Source organism: Trichoplusia ni, chromosome 1 (assembly GCF_003590095.1).
Source record: "Trichoplusia ni isolate ovarian cell line Hi5 chromosome 1, tn1, whole genome shotgun sequence".
Taxonomy (NCBI): Eukaryota; Metazoa; Arthropoda; class Insecta; order Lepidoptera; family Noctuidae; genus Trichoplusia; species Trichoplusia ni.
Genome location: NC_039478.1, coordinates 19,436,876 through 19,459,300, shown reverse-complemented (window position 1 = coordinate 19,459,300; position 22,425 = coordinate 19,436,876). Strand labels below are relative to the sequence as shown.

The 22,425-nt window shown below is 38.5% G+C and overlaps 1 protein-coding gene across 1 annotated transcript in view; it reads left to right on the top strand.

Moving 5' to 3' along the window:
• Positions 1-22,425, top strand: part of LOC113498219 (frizzled-2) — a 129,382-nt gene that overhangs the window by 26,497 nt on the left and 80,460 nt on the right. The window contains exon 3 of the mRNA XM_026878166.1: positions 20,853-20,881. The gene's annotated coding sequence lies outside the window, so the exon portion shown is untranslated. The remainder of the gene's footprint in view (positions 1-20,852; positions 20,882-22,425) is intronic.

Genomic DNA, 22,425 nt, shown 5'->3' with positions numbered 1-22,425 from the left:
ACTTTCTTCACTGACGCTTTACCACGTATTGCTCTATACATTACAAGATTTGTAGAGTTTTCTATTGACTATTGAAATAGCTTGGTGTCCTTGGGGTGTATACCAATGCATCCGGGTAGGAATATCAAAAGCACTCTTATGTTTACGTCACCAAATTATTTTAACAATTTTGTTTGATATGATAATGTCAGAGTTCACTGCATTCATTGAAGGCAAGAAGAAATATTTTAGTTTATACTCCACAAATCAGCAACAGATTTTTATTTAAAAATCTGTGAAAATTAGGTATAATTAGTTCTGACATATTTTTGAGAATTGCTATCTATGACTATACTTATTAAATGTTAAATGTTATACTTAAGACAATGAACGAACAAGCAATTTTCGTTTAAAAATGTTTCTACTAAAGAAAACGGTATTACCATGGTACGCGCCCACCGAGCTGTTACAACAACCGGAAATGAGGTGTACGTCCGGCAGAGGCCCACTTCCGGCGCGGCTACTTCCGGTGCACACTTGAAGCGAATCTAACGCAATATTTGTACAAGCAAGAGCCATGAATGCCCATTGTGCTACCCTATGAGACAGAAAATGTGGAAATATTGCGAGGCTGTGGAGTTGACGCTGATAGAGCACAACAACTTTGTAAAAGTCATTCTTTTAGAAAAGCTGAAAGTATATAAACTTGACTTACTGACTGTCTTCATACCCTCTACCACAAGACAGGATGAAGCTCTACCCTCAAGTAAACAAGGCATACAAGTATAAGTAAGTCCAGTCCACATTAACATTCACACATAAGTCAGCCTCCGTCGATCTAAATCAAGTTTGTTACCGTTATTTTTCACGAAAAGTTATACGGTTCAGGCCGGTCCCGGTACGGTTCCCGGACGGCTACCGGGAGGCTGGTCCGGTCAGAGTCAAACAAATCACCGAATCGCTACAAATTGAGGCCTGATCCGGATCCGATGGTGATTTTTTAAAGGGTTGCGGGGTCATTGACCGTTGAGGTGTTTTTATAAAGTTTGCGTGTAAAGGAAGTCCGAGAATTTAGGTATATGTAGTATAAAATTAATATATCTAGGTGTCTACTTGAATTATCACTCTTGTGTGAGTCCTAAGTGTCCAGTCCTTTGCAAAATAGTTATTAATGACAATACGACTGTACTTTTAGCTATAAAATAAAATGCCACTGAAACATTTAGGAAATAAACCTATCTAAATAATTCCTACTTTATTATGTGAATGATTGTAAGTCTGTATAGCATTTTCTTATAAAATACAATTACAAGATATTTTTATATTTTATTTTAGGTTATCCGCAATAGTTCAGGTACAAAGGGGGAAGCCCTGCAGCTGAAAGATAGACCTCATTAATACAGCAGCCGGCTGAGGGCTGACCTGTCCACCCACAGACTAAGGAAGAACTGCACTGGGCACTCAAACTACAGAATTAATCTTTAAAATAAGACTGAACTAGATTTTAATGAAAATAAATTGTAGGTGTTTATATTTAAAAGAAAAATGTATATGCACATTTATACTTGTTAATGTTATTGAACCATATCCTACTTAATCTACTTATATCTCTACTGACAATGTTCAGACATACAAGTTAATATAACCGAGGCCACTGAACACATTTTTAAATCCAAGACTTTCCAGCCTCACATAAAAGCTACATTTGAGTATTAAACCTTAATGCCACCTGTATGACTGCCTAAGCTCTGTGAAAGCTCCCGTGGGTGTAAATCAAGATCGGGCGCGGGTCACGTCCGAGGGTAGCCCCGGACTAAGCCGATGTTCACAACAACACTACGCGGACCGCAGTTCTTTATATTCAACCTACGATACATTTATACACTATATTTTACACTACATATAATACTTTCGTCATTATTTGCTAGCGGGGTACTCAAATTATGGTCAAAATGATAGAAAATTAAAATGAAAAGCGTGTCATGAGACGAAACATTTTTTGCCATCGGGATTTTTGTTGTCAATGTCAAGAACGCTATTTACATTCAGACTTTGATTTACCTTCATCTTATAAACTACTACGTGACCTGAAAACAAAATTAACAACTGACCTTGTTTTGGGGAATGATAGACCAACAGAGTCGTAATCCTAAATGAAGTTGTGAAATAGCGAGCGTATGCCTGAATCCATTATTAACGTGATACTCACAGTAAACTGAGCCTACTTACCGCACCTACACGTAAAATACTTTATAGGCATTAAAATCTTTAGCACGCAATAACACGTCTTGCTGGCCACCGCCGCTGGAGCAGAGCGCGAAGATACCGGCCAGTTTTATTATAACTGCAGCGAGTTGAGTGCGGCGCTCGTAAAGCGCTTGTAACAATATCCGCTCGGGATCCGCTTCCGACCTTCCCTGAAAGAGAGCTGACTTAAGAGCGCTGCAGTTACACCACACTCTTTATTATATTGTTTGTTGCTGAAGGAAATGCTCGAGTAAACCTACTTACCCATTCTCTTGAACGGAAAATGGACACGGGATCCTTCTTAAACTTAAAGCTTCTTAGTTGGCAGAAGCGAAAAGGGATTATTATTTGTCGGTTTTGGCACAAGGTTAAAGTTTTTCTATTTATGTACTGATGTCAGGTATACATTATTAGGGTAACGTATGCCAAATTATCACCAAACTTTATTTCAGAAGCAGAGTGCAAAAGCTCTTAGAACACAAAAATCAACAAGAGAAGCCAGATTCCTGTTGCTATTGCACCGGTTTTCCTCATAGCAACAACAGTGATATCTCTGGCATAATTTCTGGCACCTCCGCGTGTCCGCCCAGGCGGCAGGGTGGGCGCCGCCGTTAGCGCGCTCGCCCGTGCTGATAACACGCCAGTAACTGCCAGTTACTGCCAATACGTCTTGCATCGCCACTGAATGTGCCAAACGACCAATACATTACAGGGTTTCATCGCTTAATGTGGATAGAAGCCAGCGAACATTCTATTATGTTTCGAATCTATAATTTGCGAGAAGGAATCCGCGAAGTTTTTACAGTAACACGCGACAAGAGTTGTTTTGGCTAATGTCATGATATTCTCAGTGATATTCTCGATCATATAAACTGTAAAATCCACCCAAAAAGTTAATAGCTAGGTAAAAATCGTGTTCAGTACCCAGCATACCGATTCATCAGGTATGGGTTGCAGGGAGTTATCTAAGATGAGGGTCATTCTGATTAATCTCGACGTGACAAGGGAAAGGGGACTAAATAGTGTGGGGTTACCTTTTTCGAACACTTCACTGGATACGTTGCGCTGAAGAAAATGCATCTCCTAAGTATATTGCGACTTAGCAGATTTCCCAAAGCGCCTCAGACAGATACTGCACGTTAATGACGTAGCAAAAAGTTTATTATCAACAACCACCTTACATCAGAATTATCAAACTAACGTTATTTGTTCTGTGTTGTAACATATACATGCACCAACTAGATGAAAATGTGCTTATGAAAAATATTCATATCGTTTACTATGTAAACTAAACAACCTAATTAAGATCATTGAACAATTAATGTCCGCTGGATACATCAAAGGCACAATGACATTACTTCGTTTCTTAATTGCACTCTGTTTCGCCAGCACTCAAATAACCGCTAGATATAAATAGATGGGCAATAGTATTAGTGTTACCGTGCGATATAATAGATAGCTGTGACGGTGGCGTGACGAGGGTTGCGGTGATCCGGGGCGACGCGCGGCGCCGGCGACGCCCGGAGAGCCGGTATTACCTACTTACTGACGATTAGTTTCAACACAGTATTTATGTGAACGACCCAAAATATTCCCCACTTTAGAAAGCTATTTTTAGGCCTAAGATAACCTCAGAACATCAAAATAAAACGCAATTCTCGTATTCATATAAAACATTATTATCAGAACACGATCAAAATGTATTTTATTCAGCATTTCAGTTTACTTGATAATACAACCACATAACAATCCTCTCCGAAAATGACAAAGTTAAAACAAAGAAACCTCAAATATTGCTACAGTCGAACACAAAAGTGTTACAAATACCAAAGTATATTACATTATATCTGGCGTACTCGCGCGCGGCGGGCAGCGCGTAGTACCGGCGCGCCGGAATTTACCAGCCACCTGTAACCTCTCGGTCGCCGTGAAATTTTCATAGCCCTCGAGGCAGCGAGGACTTGCGTCGAGTGTTTGTGCATTTTTTAGTGGTTTGCAACGTACTCAGAACATTTTTGTTTTTGTTCAAATTGTTGCTACTTTTTATGGAAAGATAAGTTTTCTTTAAGTTGCAAAGTTTCTGACATATTTTTGCATGTTAAATATAAATTATCTTGCGGACGAATTTACATATTTTCATCTGAAATTCCTTTCTGAATGTTAAATATTAAACGATCTCGGTGAAATGATAAAACTTTTCAAGTTTGTATCAGAGAAAGGCATCCCGTCGGATGCTGCGAGTGCCACAATCCCCGGTTTCCTTCACTTTGACAGTTAACTTTACGCAACTATTTTGCAAACTTATCCACTTCGTGAGGCGACACGTTTTATTTTATAAGTTAGGCTGCGGCCCCGAGTTACTCAAGTTTATGCGACAGCTGCAATCACATAAACTATTTTATTTTTTTGTTGTTTTAATGGGAATCTTTTCGTTAACTTCTAAATACGACCAATGTGCTATAGTTATAAATAAAATGTTTATCCAAAAATTTCGGCCGATTGTTATTCCCACAGGTGGGCTTTATGTATCCGATGGATTAGAGTAATGCGAGCCGTCGCGGATAATAAAACCATTCGCACGCTGCGCGCCCCGGCTGCGCGCCCGGCTCCAGCCGGATCTCAGGTGTAATGGTCGCGTTAGACACGGATCATGACGTCACGCCACCCACCGCCCGGGGAACGCCACGGTCAAAATGGTGTCGGCAAAAATAATTATTGCCCAAATGAGGAAATGGAAATTAAGTGAATGAGTTTTATGTCGACATTACGTTTTATTTACTGAGGTCCTAATTCTTCTTTTATTCAGGACCGCGTTGAATTTTGTGAAAAGATTTTGTAACAATGTATTTTCCGTGCGACGGTACCTGTGAATGGAAGTACAATAACTTCCACTCACAGGTACTGTCGTTCACACGAGTCGAACATTCCGAGGTATTTTATTGAATGTAAGCACCAGCGATGCAACCCTTCATATTTTATGAAGCCTTTTATTTGTTATGGCGCTTTGGAATATCAAATTATGATATGACTTTGGGTATATCAGCGTTGGTTTTTCCCTAAGGAAAGTTTGAATTTAGCTTTCGCACAAATCTATCTCATGATCTAGTGTTAAGACTGTGCTGTCACGAATTACGAGTGTACAAAGTCAGGAATTACTTCATGAAATCAAAACCAGTGCTCATTCTGTTGGTAGTCTCGTAATCTTCAATCTCCAGCTCATTTTCTATCCATAAACCATTTGGCAGTCATCGTGTTCCCATCGGCCAGCCGTGCCAGTATGACGGCAACCCCGTGGCCGCACGTGAGCACAACGACCCTGACGACTTTATCATGAGGATCCCCGGACGCCGGGATATTGCTCGCCTCCCGGATTTACTCGCCGTCATCTGCCCCCTAATAATGTTCCAAAGATCTTTTTATTAATTTTCAGCTTAAAAAGTTTCATGCTCAGCAGATATTTGCAGTTGTTAAAGATTTATGAACGGTCTGTGGCTGCGCGCCTGTTTATTACAACCTTAAATTATGATATGAGCTTAGAAAGTTCAAATTGAAGCAATTTTGGACAGGTATTTTCTCAATTTAAATATGTTAAATAATGCTTATGCTCGGAGATTGTTTTTATACATTAAACCGAGACTTTCAAGTTAAAATTTAACGAAACATTTCAAGAAATAAACAGCCACTCTAAATCTTGTTTTATCACTAATTAATTAACAGTAATATAATCCTTAACACCCGCTCGGCTACCGGACACCGCTACCTTATCCCGTGAGATACGTAAGGGTCCGACTTGTCCTCTAAAAATCCTTTGACGCGGCTCTGATTAGTGGGCGTTAATGAATGCTAACAAATTAATGTGTTTGTGTAATCGTGTTAGTGTCGCTGTCGCGGTGTAGATGTCGCTATCTGTCCGTAATTAATTAACGAGCAAATGGCGGCGCAAGACGGCTCGGGTTACAGGGTGCGGTGTCACTGCCGCCGGCGAGAAATTAGATCTTAGAGTTTTTCTTTAATGTCGTTGTCTTACAAATAGTAATGTGTAATTAAACGGTTTTAGCAAACAATCCTAATGAAGTCTACAGTCACATTGTAAAAAAATAGTCACTTTTTGAAAACCATGTAAAATATCAACCTAAAAATTCTATTGCGAACACGCAATCGTTTAATAAGTCGCAATGATTTAACTAAAAATTTGCATGAATCATATCGCAAGCAATTAAATCCTTTAGCGTACAAAAAGTAAGTGTGAAACAAAACGCATGCCATTCCGATCCCGGGATTTCAACAAGCATTATTTATGAGCTCGATCATACAAGACCCAGTCAGTGTTGTGGAGCAGACAGTTTTATGTCGTGTTATCTCTCTCAGACTAATTAATTAATGTGCGACAGAATAACAAAACCTGGAGTCGTTCATTTTGTTCAAAAATGGAAGCTACCGTTTTATGTTTAAATATGTTTTATATAATGATTAGAAATGGTATAATTATTATTATGTAAATAATCTCATCCACGCTGTAACCTGGCTGAAACTTGCGGCAGTTGAAGGTAAATGCATGTAATTTTATTACAAACTTTAATAGCTACCTTTTATACTATCTTTTTACATAATCGATAGTTTAAAGGTGAATACTTATTTTTCAATGCTGTAATAAAATGGCAACGAAGAAGGTCTCAAGTATCAAGATTTTACATTATGATACAAATGTAGCTACGAGTACTTCGAGGTAAATACCGTGGCTAAAACATCATTATTTCACGTGTAATTTACGTGTTCATGTAATTACAATGGAACAGTGAATTTCAGTGTTTCTGAAAACCGAGAGAAAACAGTTAATTTTGCAAGTGAAATGTCTTCGTGTCAGTACCGCGGGGCGACGATAATACACGTGTTGAGACACACCACAGTGGGGTCACACTCACCGCGAATACGGTATATAAAACATTTAAAAAGATCTCGATTAGATAGATCAATTTAATGTGCCTTCCGACATACGGAGAAATTCGTTAAGATAAAGGTGGTCATGGTCACCAATCCATGCACCAACGATATAAAGCGTAGCTTCACCCATGATCCATCAACTGGTGCAGATGTAGCTTAGCCACGAGCTAGTGAAACAATAAATAAAAATACTAATATTAAATTAATATTCTGTTATATATTCGTATCGTATAATTTTAAATTTAATTATCAATAACTTCTGGAAGAATGAAACATCGTCTTAAAGAAACTCTTTGACTTTATAATGAGTGCGCTATCCCACTCCAAACCACAATACAACCAAAATTAAGACACTACTAAATAAATGAGACAAATCACCACGTCAGCGTCAGCGCACACTCAGGAGCACCATAACAAATTAATTAGCAGAAGATTAAAAGCGAACAAAACAGCGGACGCGTCAGATATCTCGGAACTAATTAGACATGTGCGTCTGTCTGTCTGTTCGTGTTACGTTATTATTAGATGTTTGTTTTGGCTGGAGACGCCCCGTAATAGATCGGCCGCTGACTTTCTATTAGGGTAATGGATTAATTAATGTCTATTTTCTGTTCGTGGATATTCGATATGTTTTTATTTGTTAAGGCTTGATTCGATGACAAGAAAGCCCGTTTATGACAATTTACTGGAGGCCCTTATGTTGACATCTATAGGTTACTAGATGATGGCATGTATTTGATTTGTCTAATTTCGCTGAAATGGAGAATCTTCTTGATTCAATTGCCTTCACATATTAAAAATAAATAATTAAATATTAATTTCTAGCCAACACTGTTGCCATTAGTTTTATACAAAACGTGCTACTACGCCTTATTCCCCAGCACTTCTGCGCACATCTTGTAGTTGTCCTATTACGCCACAGCATGCGCCACGCAGCGTCGACACTAACGTGATTTAGATCATTGTTTATGTGATCAACACTTGACCCTACATTATACTGTGTGTTTTAGTTTCGTACACATCCGTTTCACAACGACATAAAGCTCATTTTCCAATGACAACCAATTTGATATTTAGGTCACAAGTGAAGGACAAGATAATGTGGGACAAGACTTTTATTTCCAATCATTGTGACATGATTATTTTATTGGAATGTTGTGACTTTGAATGTTGACCTTTTTGTAGAGAAAGATAAATCAGCTGTGCGTGATAAATTGTAAAACCTATACTGGAAGTGCCATATTTAAGGGAGTTAAAGGGAGACTTGTAAGGCATTTCCTTACAAGAACAATTGCATTTAGTATCTGAGTTCAACGGTCTAAGCTGATGGAAGTAACAAGAGAACGTGTCCAGCAACAACTGCAGTAACTGCCTTACATACCAAAACGGAATTCCCAATCAATTAGTGTGCAGCAATCAATCGCGGTTACTAATTACGGGTGACATGTGCGCTGGCCGACGCCGTGCGGAGCGGAGCCATGCAGAGCGGAGCGGAGCGGGGCGGCGCTAACGAGCCTGCCCGCTAAAGCAATCAGCAATCAGCGCGCTCGTGTAGGGTTGTACACGGCTTCGATACATGTAGCCAAGACATCGCACTAAATCAGAATATCACTAACTAGATATTTTGTGATCCTATACTGATTTGCTATTTTAACAATACGCTCGTTTTAGTCTAATCTGTTTTAATCAGTACATGCATATGTTTTATCATTCCCGCGTCCCTCGGGATACAATGCTAATGTAATACATTCGCGCATGCAGTGTTTATGAGCTACGTGATTACGGTCTGCATGTAGCATAATCTAATTTAACAGTATTGTTATGTTAGATAACACGGATTTTGGTATTATTTTGCATTTTTAATGGTTATTAGTCCATTCTACTTCCAGCCCTGCGTATTTAGCAGTGGGTCATGTGCAACGCTGTGCTCGTATTCAAATGTTGACTGAAGGCGCTCCACACTCCCGCCGCTGCGGGCTCGCCTCGACCACCGCTGGTCTACATCTCCCACTATTGATTCCTTGTTACTGCTAATTAGAATTGTGTTCAGTCCTTCCCAATAACCCTGTAGTCTGCATACGCATAGCATGGGTTACAAATATAGCATTTTAATGGTTGCCTTTAGTCATAAAAACTGCAAGTGATGTCTGAACCATAGAAATCAGGAAATGGGTGTAATAGGTATAAATTTAGCGAGAGCATTTCCATAAAGATTTTGCTTATGATTTTGTAAGCATTGTTTTAAAATATGGGAATAGTAAACACAGCATAGTGTATTTTATTTCAAGCCACAGGGCACTGCAAGCTTATTAAGTTTAAGAGCTATGTGCAGTTAAGACCGCGTTTACAACAAAACAGTTTGTCGTAAAACTTTATATCAACTGACAGTTTATGTCGTCCGGGTACGTCGCGGACTGTGAGGAATGTGCCAGCAACGACTGTGGGATGGGATTTGAAATAGCAAGTGTCTGTACGATACTAAAGAATTAGTTACAAAATCATTAACACCAGGAAACTGCATTATAATCGTGGTCGAAGAAATAATAATACATTGAATTTTTTCTTAGGTATCCGAAAGCATAGTAACAATACAATAAATCTAACATACTTATGCGATGCACGTTGAAACGAGTACACCTGTCCACGGCGGTGGTCAGACACTCCGTGCGTGATCCACCCGCGAGGTAACCCACTCGACCAGCACAAGAAATTCATCATAATATTTGTTTATATCTCGACACAGCCCAAGTTGTTCTATGGAGTGTTACATCAAGTATCAAGACTCGTCATCGTCCGCGCTGAGGTATCGAGTGTGGCTCGTCATCTGTGCAAACAGAATGTGTGTGCATTGTCAGGTTAACAGTGTCGGGATACTGCGTACTGTGTATTTAAACTGAGGCGACCGAGAATTAGGTTGTGCTCAACATTCTTTAGTTACAATGAAAATGATACTAAGGTGTATTGACGTTGTTGAGTCAAGGTTTTTAAAGAGCTAAGCAAAGTGGTTCGCACTGTCGTGCTTCTTACAAAATATTCCTGCTATAATAATCCAACAAACTTTTTTTCTAATTTTGAATTATTGTGTTTGACAATTAGTTTATCGGCAGTTTCCTTCAAGGAAGTTCTAAACACCTTTATTTTATCGATTGAATGTCAAAAAGTTTGTTCAATTTATATCTAGATAAGATATAAACCTCTTTACTTTGTTTTTCTGTAGTATCGCGGTGTCACAACTACCAATGACTTTTCACATCTGCATACCCACTTCATTCCAAATTGAATCAGCACTTTTGACATGCAACTTTCACATGTCAAGTACGTACAAGTTTGGCATTACATTAGTGATTGGTCACGCCACCATTTAAAAATCACGCGGATGATGGCAGGTCCGTTTGTACCGTCAACACGGCCGTGTCGTATTTGTGTCCCAAATGTTTGCTTAACTCGTCACTTGTTTGTAGTGCGCTGGGCTACTGTTTGACTTTGTTTTTATAGTAGCACTGTGGAATTAGGGTGATATTTATGTGTGGACGTGTGCGGCCCCTAGCTACGAATAATTATATCTTGTTAACTATGATTTTAATTTGTTTTGGTTGGGCTGGAGAACATATGGAGAGGCCTATGTCCAGCAGTGGACAACTATAGGCTGAGATGATGATGATGGGCTCATGTCCATGTCTTGCGTTTCGACTTCTTGATATCGATTTTAATTTCCAGATCCAGACACCAACAGCAATCGCCTATTTTTGTCACTTAAAATACCAACGTAAAATAATAAAGTGACCCTTATGAATTTGCGAAACAATTCTTTAACCAAACTGTTTGTTCTATAACGAGATCGGCCTCCACAAGGCAATCGTATTGTCTTACGAAATTGTAGCTAGTCTCAATAGCAGCTAGCTAGTTGTCTGGCGCTCGCTATCCAAACAATCCCAGTGTACTTTGCACCGCGAGGCGCGAGGTAGCTGACTCCCACAATTACCCAATAAGTGCGCTGTCACCGGCACCACTGATGGATGAGGATCGATCGCCACCGCCGCGGATGTGCCGCTGTACCCCGCCTGCTAACTAACTGTTATCCTAGAAATTATACTAGATTGGATTGCACTTCCACGGGGAGAATGATGTGTGGAATTTGTGGAAAATTTGGGAATGCAGCTTTGTTTTCGCTTTGAATAACTCTAGAAATGTGAGGGAAAATTTAATTTAAAGATTCAGTCGAAACCATTTTGTATTGATTTGCCTAGCTAAACCAGCAAATCTAAAACTTCCTTGTTGCTAATAGAATTACAAAAGAAAATCAACAAGCGAATAAACCGATCTACAATCAAACAGTTCTAATCCGGGGTACATTTGCAAAAGACCAATCGTGTTGAATAATCTTCAAATAGCCAGCAATAGTCCAGTAAATCTCCAAGTTTACGAGTTCAAAGCATACATCATTCACATATTAGAAACACAACATACCATTGCAGTTCATTTTCCTCCAGTTCAGAAGTCGATAAACCTGTCAAATATAACTGGCCAGTTGCTTGATTAAACAACAGATATTTCGCCAAAGAATAAACAACTTTATTCTTTTGGTGCGTCGGTTTTGTATCAGATGAATGGCATGTGGAGTTTACGTCTGTGTAGTATTGACGTGCAAGTCGAAGGTGTAGAATTAACAAGCGAGCCAATGTTGTATATAAACTGTGGACTCAATCAAAACGTTGGCTTCTGGAGCGGAGTTCTGACCATAGACTTGAGAACAGGATACAAAAGCGTTAAACTCTTTCTTCAAATATAGATGAATACGATGAATATGTGTACTAACAAGCTTAGGCATAAAGACTAAATATTTTGATTTTCAAATGAGTGTTGCGATTCTCACTCAAACTCTATGCTATCCAACAATGGAGGCTTTCTTATCCAACAACTTTTTGCTCTATATCTTACGACGAATATGTTATACCTAATTAAGAAAAAATATGTTTTTTTGTGACTGATATTTACCAGTTATCATACAAAGATGTGTTGTTCTAAAACTGCTGTAGTTTAGATTAGATTAGTTTAATTCACTGAAAAACTTTTCTTCTCCTAATCTTAAACAATTTCATTGTCTTTCTTATTTTCTAAGGCGCATCTTTATGACAACTAACAGAGTATTTTTTATAAAGTTATTTTACCATTTGAGTATCAAAATATTGAAATGCCTTGTCTATAGATTCCGTGGCTTACAGTGAAATAGATGTCCGATACGGGAGCGATCTATTTGCGGCGCGCGGCGGACGCGGCCGCGGCTACATACATATGTTTACACGTGAGTTTGATCCACCTCACACCATACATCTACCATAAGCACGTGCAGCTTTCAGATTTAACTTATGTTAGTGATGAGAGCAAAGTTAAAGGTAAATTATAAACTGAAATATAGTAATGAAATAATTAAGTACCTGCAAATCATTTGTCATTTCTTTTTGATGATAAGCACTAAATAATTCTAGATATTAAAGACATTCTTACATTCCAACAATACAATAATAAATAAACAACTCCCAGCTCGTGGTTAAGGATTCGCTGGGATCCCAATCTAGATAAACGATCCCTACAATACGTATGCACTACTACGTAGTGTAGTACTGCGTAGGTACTACTATGCACGTATCTGACGTATCTATAATGTGCAAGCATTGAGGTACATTAAGTATTCACTAATATGTAACTTCATACTTCTTTATAATCAAGTGAACTAATAAATTTGTTCTGTTAAGTCATGTTCTTGACTTTCAGATTACAGTCTTATGGCTTCATTTTCATGCGAAAAAGCCGTACTTACTACTTTAACCGATAAAACTTAACATAAATAGCTACTATAAAGGACTCACTCTCTATAGACTAGTGCTTAAAGCTCCTGCAGTCCGAGTATATCAGTTTGACCCCCTGTTTACTCGCTGACCGTAGATAGTGATCAGCAATCTGTGCTGATAAGCCCGACTCTACCTCTCTCGGATGACTCGTGCTGTGGTATAAACTCTTAGCATGACCACTAGTACATAATATAGTGTGGTAGTATGTTGTAAACTGGCTTATCAATAAGTTGTGTTTATGTAGACTTTAAAAATTACCCGAGCCGTCTCAGATCCTGGTTTTACCGGGTATGGTTAAATAAAAACTGTTTGAAAATAATATAAAGCTCTAAATTGAAGTTGGTATAATATATGTCACTATTCATTATTCAAAGCAGTTTTCGATAAACTGAAAGTTTTATTAAATTAAAATTAAATAATTATTAATTTAATTTCGCCCATACTGGGTTTAACGTCGTGACCTCAACCACTCGGCTGTCCATGAAGTCAATGCACTGGAAACAATGGTAAACTCTACCTTAACATAAAATCAGAAACAGCCACAGACGGTCGAACCTCTGAAAGCGAAACAGATAAAAATAAAGTCGTTAATTTAACATCTAAATCTAAAAACATAAGACATTAATATAATTTATTATTTTCACAAGAATTTACGTGCAATAAGATACAAACATAAACATATTTAGCAATAAAAGTAAAACGCGAATAGTCGCAATACCCGCGCGCATCCGCTGAACACCACTAGTCTAAATATACTCCTACCCTCGCCGCGGCTTCCGCTCCATAACATTCACAAACAATCACACCAAATTATACTCTACGTGCTTCCAATTAGGGTATGAATTGTAACAACAACACCACGAAATTGATTCCAGAGGCAGAACATTAAGTAAGATTAAGAAAAAACACAGAATTTTAAATATCATTTGGAAAATAATGTTACTGTTATCTCTTGACCACTTCACTCAATTTACAACTTTATTACCAAACCACAAAGTTGAAATTTCAGTACTGAAATAAACTGTTATTTGTTTTGAAATGAGGTAACGGGTGTCGATGAAATTCTATGTGTTTGTATGCAAACGCATGCGCGTACGCATCGAGCTGTCAGAGTGATGGCTAACGTAAATATGATGAATACGTTCGGTCTCGAATATCGTGTGGTTTTACTTTACGTTAGAGTTCATAAAACTGAGATAAACTGTTGGTTTATTAGGGTAGTTACCGCGCAGTCTGACAGTTTCCCATTCAAGAAATACGAACTAAGAGCATCATATTATTCTATTGCATACAGATATGGATTATTACTTTAGCCAGTCAGAAGTAAATACGTACACTTGTTCGGCGCCACCTACACTTTCACAGAAATTACTTACCCAATAAAAGTGTCACACGATCATGTTATTGGCGGCTCATCACTCTTGGTCTCTATCAATCACAGTCCCGAGACATTCAGAGTTATGTCAATGGTCTCCTCCAAGTACACTGTGCGTACGTGACTTAATTTCGAGAGGAAATACAAAGTTACCAGTCATTTATAAATAAGGACGTATGAAGAGCGGGCGTCGGCAGTCAGAGTAACAGCGGTGTCGTGTGACAGCGAGCAAGTGGTGCGTGATGGATGGTGGCGACGCCGTAATGACCAGCTAACCAGCCGTGATGGATGCGGTGTCGGCTGCCGGGACCAAGCAGGACCTTCAATTACCACACAAAGGGTTTCTGATTGTTTCACTCTGGGTGACCGTTGAGCAGATTCGAGATATTAATTTCAATGTGTAGTTTAAACGAATAATTTTATATGTTCCGACTAGAATTTTAAATCTTGAAAAACATCACGTGATTCATGGACAAATCAAGGGTAACCTAATATTTTATGAAATTAATTCTATGTTAAGGAGACAAGGGACGGCCATCATTTTAAAATAATCCCTACTAATATTATAAATGCGAAAGTAACTCTGTCTGTCTGTTACGCTTTCACGTCTAAACCACTGAATTGATTTGAATGAAATTTGGCACAGAGATAGAGTTGACCTTAAGAAAGAACATAGGATAGTTTTTATCCCGTACTTTTGAAGAGTTCTCTTAGAAACGCGATATAACCGACCTCGACGCGGGCGAAGCCGCGGGCGAAAAGCTAGTATTGTTATAGTTCTGGAAGCTTTTCACAACCGCAATAATATGACTGAGCTGACGCTATGTCCACAGACTATTCAAAACCCAGGATGCTTTTAAAACCTAGCTTATATAACAATACAATTAAATCCATGTAAATATCAATAATGTACACAATGAATAGTTAACACCGGAAGTGGTCCTGTGGGATGACAAACGTTGTTGTTATTTAAATTATTAAGTTTTATTCATGAGCACGTGTACGACATGTATAATCGATCGATTTGTCCATTGTAAGAGATGTAAACAACGCCCGTTGTAGGTCGACTAACAGATCTTCGCAGTATTATTTTAAGCGGGGACTTTATGCCTGAGCTGACACTGACTGAACCCTAAACGAATCCACATATGAAGGCACAATACTCGTAACTTTAGCTGTAATAGATATGAACTCAATAGTAAGTAAATCACAGCCGCAAGGTAGATGTTCGCCGGGCGACACGCGTGTCTAGCGGTTACTCGCGTATCGCACGTACGACGCGGCGCGTTTCCTCGGGAACTGACGCGAATCCTATAATATAAATATAAAGTGAAGATTAAGTTATTAAGCTGTCTTGACGCGCGTTTGCGCGCTTCAAGCTCGCTGTCAACACACTCGCGTCAGGACATATTCAAGATCAACCAGTACGATATAGAATAAAGCAATCCAGCAATTTATTTGTTATCTTATTTTTTATGTTCACCTCATTTAATCGCTCATAAACCTATCATAAATATACGAACCCGTAACAAATTCTCTTTGGTCTCCTCAAGCTGTTGTCTTAACCAGCTGACCAGCTGAAGGCAATTTTACAAAGAAAGATTAACATTGAAAATAATTAATTTATTAGTTCTTCTCCTAATCAATCAATTTGATCAAATTTATTATGAAGAAAATAAATATTGAATTCTTCATCTTAAAGAAACGAACTGCAATCAGAATAAGTATCCTCGAAATGATTCAGACATACCAGGCTAAACGATTCGGCGCGTAGTCCTGCGTTATGTCGCCTCGGCGCGCGACACGTGACGTGCGACACCTCGACACGGCGCGATACATTGCGCTTTTGTTAATCACCGCTATTTGCGGATGCGTCAACAATTAGTAATGCACCCGAAGACAACTTACCAGGCTCCTTCATTGGAGATCACTGTTTATAAATGACAAAGAATTTTTAATTTGTGAAACATTCCTTTGCAGATTTTTATTGATGCAGATTTAACAAAAATAATCTCTTGCTTTCTCAAATGCGGTGAGATACCTACTAAGGCTTGTTCCGAAGTGTCTAATGGACTTGTAAAGCGTTATTAAATACGTAAAAATTTTCATGACCTGCCGCAAGGTCTTTTTTTGTCCCTACCTTGGTTGAGACCATGAAATATTAAAAAGACAAATAATGTACAAACCATTGGGCAACTTTGACTGAACATCTCTTTAACGTAATACTATCACATACAAGGATCATCGAGTCCCACTACTTAACATTGCACACGCTATTGTTGTTTAAATAATAATAAAATTAAAGTGTAATTCCTCGGCACATTTTCCATCCCAGCTGCTGCGATCTTCCGATTACTTGAACAATATAAGGCGGGCCACTCCCACCACTTCATTCCCATTGTGTCATATTCACAGATTATATTTAACGCGTCAAATCCGTCGTGGATTTGTTCAGACGGACGAAATGACAAGTCATAAGAGCTTTATTGTGGCGTGAATGCGACTTAATGCGACGCAAAAAATGTCGCTTGACGTGACTCTGTGCGTTCCCATTGTGAAGCTTATAGAATACAGAAAAAAGAAGAATTTTATTGATTTCAGTTTGATAACGCATAAGTCCAACATGTATTAAAAACTTTTTAATAAAACTGCAGATTGAAGAAGTTTGTTTCATAGTTGTACTATTTATAAATAAAGGACAGTTTTATCTACAATAATAATTAATACTCACAAGCTACTACGGACTCTATTAAATAGGCTTCTAATACTATAAATATTCTTACTATATAATTACATAAGTCAAAGTTAAACAGTTTTAATATTTTTTCTTCTACATTCAACAACAAAAGCTTTTATATTGTATTAAATGGCGTAGCACTCCACAATGGTAAGAGTGGGTTTGTAACAAAGAAACACGCCGGTGGCTGAAGACGCACGTGAATGGGCCGCCTTAATGCGCCAATTGTTTGCCGATACACCGTCATAATGTTGTGACGTGGGATTGTGTTAGGATCCACACTATTCTATAAAGCCAGTAGGGTTGCTACAAAAAGATATGGAAATGCTTTTTTCTTTCTTTTTTGTGTAAAATAATGTTTTCCATTTTTCCATATTTACCTCTATAATACTAGAATTGTCTGAGAAGATCTCTATTCCTATTTTTACTTACTATTTTTCTCTAGGATACATAATATTTTTTTTGTGATTATATAGAAATTGGTTTCTAAAACCTCATACTTAATATATAACATAAATTATAGATATTTCTCTCTTATTTGGACCTAGACTGTCCGGAACTAATAATCGTTTAGTTAATCGTCTACACAAGACTATGGGCAGTCAGTGAAGCCAGTTCAGTCTCGGGAGACTACTGCCCTTCGCTTAGGTAAATTCAGCTATCTTAGGCGAGGAATTGATCGAATGGAAAGGAAAATAGAGTAGATGGGAAATTGAGCGCGTAATGGTTTTATCTGAACTGTTTGCCGATTAAATGAAGTCGTTTAAAAGTTGTTATCGCTCAATAAAACGGAGGGGAACGATAAGTACTGGCTTTACTCCGCGCCGGGTTTAAGCTAACCATCTTTAATTATTACTTTACATTTATGTCATTGTTGAGCAGCGTGCTCTGTTTTATATGCCCTTTTTAGCTTCGGATAATTTATTTATTTTCTATTGACGCAACTCAGATAAACGTATCTGTAACTTAAGAATGTCATTTACTCGAAAGTTCTCAAGAGCATTTGTTTTATAACAACAAATTTTATAGATTCCTTCGTCTTCGAATCCTTCGACAGTCCAATCGAACTGATTTATTCGGACAATAAATTTAAAAAGTGTCTGTAATTTAAAGCACAAGGATCTTAACAAACTACCAAAATAAAAATCTCAATAATACTTTATATTCCAAATCAGTAAGTTGACAGCCCTGTCGTTAGAACAGCGAACATAATAGAGACGTCGCACATTATAGAATTTGTGCATTTAATTGAGTGTGAAGCGAATGAAAGGAACAATTTGTGGAGTGACGCCCTTCCGCGTCACATGACACGGTAACAGCTTCAGCTTTCATAGCCGACGAATTGACGAAACTCATGATCCCATGTCGCAGTGTAAGGGGATTCCTTCTATTGTTGACGACTTTACATTGCACATAATCATTATGACTATTCATTCATAACTTAACTGAGCAGAGGTATCAGATCGGCAGTTCTGTCTATAGGAATTAGGATCTCCCTTGCTCATTTCAGCTAGTTAAAAGTTTGGTATTAAGTAAACCTTATTCTGTAATTTATTATAGTCCTCAGTATTTTTCTCACTTTTACTCAGCTAGCCAACACATAAGACAATTTCCCTGAAAGCTCTTCACAAAACTCATTCTCCACACATTTTCAATTCTCCTCTCATCAAGTAACATGTCGATCTGCAAAAACCAGTTTAATTCAATTTCCGTTCGTTCGTTTTACCATTAACTAATATAAAAAGATTAACCCTTGAAACGTGGAGCCGTGATCAAATTAGGGCGAATCGTAATGATGTTAAAATGTACTTAAATATGTCGGGGCTGTCGTAAATTCATTATTATTTAAGGTGCGCCGGTTTGCGCCGCTCTCTCGCTGTTCCCTTACTTTGCATGTCGCTTTATGTGAGTATTTCTCTTTGGATGAAGTCTTGCGACTCTGTCTGTGGGTAATGATCATTAAAATGTCATTTGTTGTCACATGAGTATCGTCCATGAAACTTTTTTTGTTCAAGAATTATGTTAACACAAAATTAAGACTATTACTTATAACCTGTGAAATAAGTGTGATAGCTTTAAAAATATGGAAGTTACTATCCAAAAAGACCATAACTCAGCCATTTATTCATCTTCTTCTTATGTACATACGTATGCAAAGTTGGCACGAGCATACACGTATGAATATGAACAGTAGTGGGGTTTAATGGCTCGATTAGTGAAGGCCGCGGGCGCGCGCCGCCGCGCCGCGAGGGTAGCTCCGCGCCGGCCGGAGGCTGCGGGGACACCAGACGGGTTAACGTATTTACCATACATTAACTAAACCCGCAGATTTTATACAGCGCTATATTTCGTCAGTCGCAGTAACAGCGCTATATTTGTGGTACCTTGAGTGAGAATTTATTTGCATGAGCATAATTGTCTTTGAGACGTGTTTTGAGGATAAAGTTTGGGTTTCTATAATTGTTGATTTCGTAACCATATTTAGCGTGATTGATATTATTATACTGTACAATCTTTATTCGCTCTTGGGATTTTTTCGATAAACTAGAAACTACTAAAAACCATCATGATGCTTATCGTCTAGTCATTTTCCACACTTACGATCACTCACTAATCACACAATAATTACCACTACTTGGCACTAAGGCCACACATAGTAAAGACTCCTTGTTGTACGGTTAGTCCGAGTCAGCTCGCGGTCGGTGGTCCGGCACATGACGCGAGTTTATGACGTCCTGTGCTCGACGAGTCAATTGCCGAGCTGTTTACATCGCCACTGCCAGTTTACACTACAACACAATAATTAGGAACATTCGAGTGTTGTGCGCCACGTATCTGATGTGATACACAGGGGTAATGGATGGTAAACTGGTTGAAAACCCACTGATTAAATAAAAACGATGTAATTATTTAACCATCTTTACTACCCATCATGTAGATGTTTGATATAAAAATCGGTTGATGCTACCGGCTAGAATAATATCAAGAAAGTGTAGGCCGATTCATATCACAAGCTGAGCCGATGTTATACATTATCTAAAATTCTCCATCAACCTAATACATTGACCTTCAATGGGTAACAGAAGAAACTCTAACGTCCTTGTAGTCAATCACAAATCATCGTACAGACAGAACCGTCGCCTACATTCCTTAGCCGTGTGTCAGCGAAGCGCGGAATCGTGTCTGACCGCATCCTGCATTGACAGCTCCGCCGCCGCGCCGGTGCGGTGGCAGCACGGTCGCGGGCCGGTCTGGTCCGGCGCCCGGCCCCGTACTAAACACGACGCGGCCCCAGTTCCGGGTGCTCATGCCCGGATTTATGGCAAAAGTAATGCGCTCCAAACTATACCACTATATGTAACAGCTATTCTTGGAATAAAGGTGACTTTGTGTGGATTTGTTAAGTTATTTCGAGGTTAGAAATTAGTTGCCATTCCTCTGTTTCAAGAATACTAAAGGGTTTTACTGTTGTCTTAACTGATGTCTTCAACACTTCTGAAAATAATAGCTTTCCTAATGAAAACATGCTCATACATTTAATTTGGCTTAGCATTAAGATACTTCGTTAAACGTAGAGCTGTTATCGTTCGCTTGTTAATTAACTTTAATCCCACCTACACAAGTCGCAGCCTCTAACTATGATGTATATTTCCAAGTGTTATCACAACAGAATGTTCTCTAAGCCTCCCGTTATCTATATCTAAATAAATTGTTTTCGTTTCAGATAAGCTGCAGTGTCAAGAAATCAACTCGGTGAGTTTTTCTCAACGCGTTATCAGCTCATTAATATTCATTGATAATCTTAATTAGTCGGCCAAGGGAATTTGGACTCTATTGGTTTGTGATAAAGTTGTAGTGTTCGAAGCATGTGTACAGTTGATGGTGGCCACACGCGATGGTTCGCGGAGGTAGTTAGCGCGAGTGACAGCCGGTGGGCGGGAACACACTCCGCGCAAAGATTATGGACAGCGCAGAGATGACCAGTTTATAGCCGTTTAGGAGAAAAGAGTTGCGCAAGGTATAAGACTGTAAGGTATAAATAACGATTCAAATACTTCATAAAAAAATTATCAATGTTTCTAAGTAGGCACTACCTTGTGAATATTTTTCTTCTTACTCTTCATTACACTTTAATGGATTTTAGCAGGTTGTAACAAAATTGCCACGTATAAATGTTGTAAAACCATAACTCATATCTAAACATTTTCTCATTAAAGTCTACAGACCTTTAAATCACCTTGTCAGATGCTTAACCTCTTAACTGCAACACAAGTTCAACTGCATTAACCCTTGTGTTATCTACTCATAACATAATTACGCAAGCTAATTAAACAGAAAACATGACCTAATAATTGTCCATAACTAAGTACTCAAGCTGTTTACTACAGTTTTTAGTATTAGCCACATCTGGCGAACAATCTCCCAGCAGATGTGACAATGGCGAGGCTACAAGCGCGGGCGCCGCCGTGGGAGGACTGCGCACACGCACACAATCCACCATTAAATTAAGCACGTGTCGTAAATTAGCGATTTATATAAACAACTAAACTAACTTGAGCATTATTAAAGAGCTGTATTTTAGATTAGCCATTTGAAGATGTAAAGCCATTAAGTCTGTAACAAAACAGCATTGTTAAACAATTTACTTTTGTAGTGTAAAAACAAGTTCTCTTGATACTGTAAGCACGACTCCTTCTCACATATTTCAATTGAATTGAAATAAACTTGATATCATGAAACCGAAACCAAACTTGTAGGCTCTATATTTGTCTTTATCGTAAGTTAAACTTTACTGCTCTTTTTATAACCAAAAGAGACATGTTTTCAGTAATCTAAGGAACACTTAACCAATAGATTTATCGCAACCTGTCATTTGAATTTGTTTATTTAACAAACATACAAGGCAAGGATGTTTTCTTTATTACAATTTCTATTAATTTTATCACAATTGTGATCCAAGTTCAGTTGTTTCCATTGCATCGCATGCAGACTGCACTGCGCAGGCGCGGCGTGGGCGGGGCGTGCGCATGTAAATAGAGTTAGCTCGCGTCATAAATAAATATTGAAGTGAATGTATCCTCTATTGATAGTCATTGAGAGTCACCAGCAAGGCGCAAACAACCTGAACTAATCAATGAATGAACGTACCAATGAAAGTTAATATTACGAGGCGGTTTTTATGCAGTGTAGCGAATTTACCAATAACAGTACTCAATTGGCTGTGGTTGCGGAATAAGCTGCAATGTTGGTGTAATACCTTTTGGGCTCTACAAGTTTAGTCCGCACTTGAAACTGTA